We start from the raw sequence: 5,344 nt of genomic DNA on the forward strand, positions 1-5,344 counted from the left end.
TTCTCGTTGGGGGCTGGGTGGATTCTGGGTTCTCCTTGGGGCTGGGTTGGTTCTGGGTTCTCCGTGGATTCTGGGTTCTTGGAGGCTGGGTGGATTCTAGGTTCTCCTTGGGGCTGGGTTGGTTCTGGGTTCTCCGTGGATTCTAGGTTCTCCTTGGGGCTTGAATAGTTGCTTCTTCTTACCTGTCTTCTCAACTCTGTGCCTTAAACCAACTTAACCATCAAAGAAAACAAATTATGTGTGCTTCCTACCCTGGGTCTTCTTAATTGTTTGTGGAATTCTGGAAAATTCACAACAAGGTCGCTCCCTCTAATTTCGTGGCTCAGAAACTCATTCTAGGCTTTCCACCTCCTTGACATCGAAAACGTGACAGTTTAACTTCTGTGATCTTTGATTCACTGCTTAAAACAGGTCCCGGGTATCAGGTTTAGATCTGCTGCCGAAATGGAAAATCCTGTTCTCAAACACAGCAGTGACTGACACTGAAGACAGTTCTCATGGGCATCCACCTTGCGATTCTCATTTGGGTCTAATAACCTTTCTTTTTTTCAGTTCCTTGTTATTAAGTTGCTTGTTTGCATGGGCCTGTGGGTGATCTGTGCGTGTGCGTGTACGTGTGTGTCTGCAAGGGAGTTCATGCGGGGGGATATGAGGCCGGCACACGTGAATGGAAGGGCTGCCCACTGGTCTCTGGGCTGTTCTGAGGCTTCAGAGCGTGTCTTCCACTGCCGCCCTCCGGGGCTCCCTCGCAGACAGCAGAAGGCAGGGGCTGCCTGGGCTGCCACGGGCCACGGCAGAGACTGAGAATTCTTTCAAGGATGGTAAGTAAAGCCGGTGGGCACGGGTGAGCTGAGAGCCGGCAGCCCAGGCTCTCCCTAGAGTTCAGTCCATTCTGTCTTCAGATTTGGAATCACTTCCTGTGGTTTAGAAACGATGCTGTATGAGGTTAAAAACAAAACAAAACTAACAAATAAAAAGCCTGATTTTCAATTTTCAGAATGAATGAGAAGACTGCCCGGTGGAGACTGGACTGTTTTTTCTTCTTAAGTGAGTAGCTCAAGGGGAACGTCCAGGAGCTGGCCTTCGGGGGTCTCTGTGCCACTGCAGCGGGGGCTGTTGGGTCTGTGGAGATGCTGCGAGTTGGTGTCCGAGGGTGGCTGTGGGTTCCCACCACCATGGGCACCACCATTTCTAGCACCCGTAGGAGAAGTGCGTTTACCTGTGGAGCAGATTCTCGAGTATTGGGGGAAACACTGTGGAAGCATCGACCCTGTTCTGTTTATTACTGTTAAGTGAGATGCAGTTAGGAATGAGAGAGCTGCGCCCCACTGAGTCTGGGAGGGTCAATGAGCAGTCACATCAGTGAGCAGGCCAGGTGGTGATGCGTGTTACCCGCGTGTCACTCAGGAAAATAACGCAGGGCAGATGCAGGTAAGGGCCAGCTATTCGACATTGTGTAGTCGAGAAAGTCTCCCTCGCAGGTGTCCACAGGGAGAAGCAACGCACAGATTCCTGGGGACAGAGCGTTCCTGCAGAGGGAATGTGCAAAGGGCCCGGGGAGGGAGAGACCCGTCCTGCTGAAGGGAAAGCAGGAAGGCAGAGGGTTGGAGCCAGGAGGCCTGGAGCTGCTGGGGGTGAGGCCTGAGCTGAGCCTCCACACTCGGGCTCCTGTGTGTACCATGGGGCTTTGCAGTTTGTGCCAAGGGGGTCAGGAGGACAGTCCAGGCTTTTGGCAGACGAGTGACATGGCTCCTTGTCAATCTTCACAGGACCAGGATAACATCACAACAGGTAGATAATTCACCACCACACATTTATAGTCTGAGGCCCTTGGACTGTATGAGCTACATACAGTCCTCATTGGAATGTATGAGCTACAGCAATGAAGGATAATCCAGGCGAGTGCCCCATGAACCTCTGCTGCCCCAGCTCCCACTCGTGGCATTTAGGCCAAGAAGCCCCATTGGTCCCAAGTGGCTCTCCAGCCCCTGCCCTCCCTCCTCCTGCCTGGACCGGCCCATCTGTCACACGGGCTCTCCGGCCACCTGCCTCTCTTCCTCTCCTGAGGCCACATGGAGCTGCTTGTCTTCGTAGCTGATCACTCAGGCCCTGCTTGGTCACCCGGCCAATCATGGTGGCCGTGGCAAGAGGCAGTGGTGGCTCAGGAGAGCCTGAGAGGATGAGGGTCACGGTGCTGTCTTTGGGTCCATGGCTCATTAGAGATACCCTATAATTTGCAGTGTTCTTTCTCCAGGAGGAACAGAGCCCCTCTCATTATATCTGCTCTTACTGAAACCCGAAAAACGCAGGCAGAGTGACGAGAGAGTGAAACTGTGGCTGCACGTACCTGACCTCCCTTCAAATATGTAAAGGGTCCTAAGGCCCATGCCTTCTCCCTCGGTGCCTTTCACAGTTGGTCCAGGGCAAACGCTTGCTGCCGATTCAATTAAAATAGGGAAGGAGATGAGCTACAGCTTGTGCAAGGATGGTGTGGGGCTGTAGCCTCTAGGGCCTTACTTAGAACCATGTGAAACACGAATGCTGGGGAGTAAAACTGCAGGAAACGAATGCGGGAACAGACACGGCTCGGAGGCGGCAGAGGTGGGATTGGGAGTGATTTCGTTCCGATTCCCCAATGCAGCTTTCACCGCCGTTGGGGCTGGGGATGAAGTATGTAGTTGAACCTGTGTTGTAAGGGCAGAAGGCCCCGTCGGCCCAGTGACTGCACGGCCATGCAGGAACCTCCCCAGTCAGAGGAGGCCTTGGAGGGCAGCTCGCTGCTCTCACTCAGTCCTGATCCTCGGATCTCTCCCGACCCCCAAGGTTTTTTCAGTCAGTTTGAAAGGCGCCAATAGGAAGCTCTGAAGGACAAGGCCCCACAAAGACCCCACACCCTGCAAATGCCCCAGGGGCTGCTCAGGGAGGACACAGCGACGCCCCCAGGAGTCAGCCCAGCCTGTGCCTTGGGTCCTGGACCTGGGTGGGCAAGTCCCCGTGCCTGGAGCCAGAACCTGCCCCCAGCCCTTCACAGAGCCACACCTCAGGGGACCATTCCAGGAGGGTGCCAGTTTCCAGCTGCAGAGCCTTGAAGCCCAGGCTGTGGGCAGACGGCCCTTACCTCTGGGGTGGGCATGCATTGAGAGGCAGGACCTTGTGGGGTGACAGCTCTGGACCCTGAGTTGAAGTGTGCACTGCGCTCAGCTGAGTACCCACGGGTCACACGTTGGACCCCACAGCCTCCCTTCAGCCTCTTCACAGGAAACACGAAGGTGGCGTGGGCCAGGGAGGGGAGTTGACTGGAACAGGGCATTTCAAACTGCCAGTCACAAGCAGGGGCCAAGGTTAACAAATGACTCAGGAAAAAATGGGGTTGGGGGAGGGCGTGAGACACTCCCAGGTGGGAGGAGGTGCAGGCAGCACTCCCTGCGTTCACACTCACCGTGGCTTCGTGGCAGGGATGCACTCTGAGAAATGCATGGCTGGGCGATTTTGCCGTGCGGGCCTCACAGTAACTCACACACGCCTGGATGGCCGGGCCTCCTGTAGGCCTAGGCTGCATGGTGCGGCCAGCAGACCTGTGTGCAGGCTCCTGTACCGAATACCATAGGTGCCTGCAACACAGTGGTGTACGTGTCTCCAAACACATCTAACCCGCAAGAGGACGGTAAGAACATGACGCTGCAGTCCGATGGGACCACCTGCTTGACCAAAACATTGTCATGTGGTACGCAGCTGTATCTCCACCATACCATACATGTCGGGGACCCCAGAGCATGGGTTCGTGTAATTTTATAAACTCTGTAAGCCCGTCAAATTGAATTTTTAGTAATGGCTCTGTTTAACAACCAGCTTGCAAAATTCCTGAACATGTAATGTGTGGTCGTCATGAGCTGCCACCCTCAGCACATGCACAGATGCTCACACACGTCCTCACGCACACACACTCCCTCACTCACACGCACACACACTCCCTCACACAACACACACTCACACAAGCACACACTCCCTCACTCAAGCACACACACGTGCACACTCCCTCCCTCACACGCGTGCACACTCCCTCACTCACACAAGCACGCGCATTCCCCTCACACGCGCACACACTCACACAAGCACACACTCCCACGCACACGCACTCCTTCATACACACACACTCCCTCACTCACACGCGCGCACACTCCCTCACACAAGCACACAGCAGCTGCTCACGGCATCTAGTTGAGGGGCCTGACGCTCGTTTAGAAGCTGAGTACACGAGGTTAGTCTAAGAAGTTAGAACAGAATGTAAAACATCAGGATGCAGCCTGTCTAGTCAGGATAAACACTGCGCGTTGGGACACATGTGACCCCCTTCACGCCTGGTGCTGGTTGGCTCGGAGAGCAGTGGGGTGCCAGCCGGCTGCCCTGATAGCCACGCCTCCCAGAGGGTGGAGAGAGCCTGGTCTGCAGAAAGCCTGCTTGCTTTCTGAGGGGCACAGACACAGGTGGCCTGAAAGGGAGAAGGTCCTGGAACAGGGGGCCCAGAGGAAAGCCTGCATTAGGAGCCAGGGTCCCGGCGCCCAGCAGCTGCCCTCGCCCTGGCTCCTCCGGCTGCAGGCCGCGTCACCCATCTCGGAGCCGCCGTAAGGCCTCCTGCAATCAAACCGCGAGGCAGCACCGCGCCCACAAGACCTTGAGGTTTCTCCTGGCCTCAACCTTCCTCTCATGACAACAAGGCACCAATTTCCACGAAGGGCTCTGCGCTCAGGGCAGGGCTGGTAAACACGAGGTCACGCCCTTCCTGTGAGGGAGGTTCCAGTTCCCACGGCAGAGGCCTCGGGCAGGTGGGAGGTGGGGGCTGCGGCAACAGCAGGACAGGGCCAGGGAGCTGGTGTCCACTCCCACACAGTCTTCTTGCTTTAAACAGTTCTTTTTCGAGAGAATTGCAGATCACACACAGTCGTAAGGAATCACGCAGAGAAAGCCTGTTCCCTTTGCCCGGTTCCCCCAACAGCAGCATCTTGCAAAGCAGGGAGTGGCCACCGATGGGATCCAGTGCCCTGGGGATATGACACCAGCTGCACATACACTCGTGTGGGTGTGAGCACGTGTGCCAGTGTGTGTGTGTACATGGGTGTGCGTGTGAGTCTGTCAGTGTGTCTGTGTGTATGCAGGTGTGCATGAGTCTGTGTGCATGTGGGTGTGTGTCTTGTGCATGTGTGTGAGTGTGTGTGTCTGTGTGTGTCAGTGTGTCTGTGTATATGTGGGTGTGCATGAGTCTGTGTGCATGTGGGTGTGTGTCTTGTGCATGTGTGTGAGTGTGTGAGTGTGTCTGTGTGTGTCAGTGTGTCTGTGTATATGTGGG

This window comes from Piliocolobus tephrosceles, chromosome X, assembly GCF_002776525.5.
Source record: "Piliocolobus tephrosceles isolate RC106 chromosome X, ASM277652v3, whole genome shotgun sequence".
Taxonomy (NCBI): Eukaryota; Metazoa; Chordata; class Mammalia; order Primates; family Cercopithecidae; genus Piliocolobus; species Piliocolobus tephrosceles.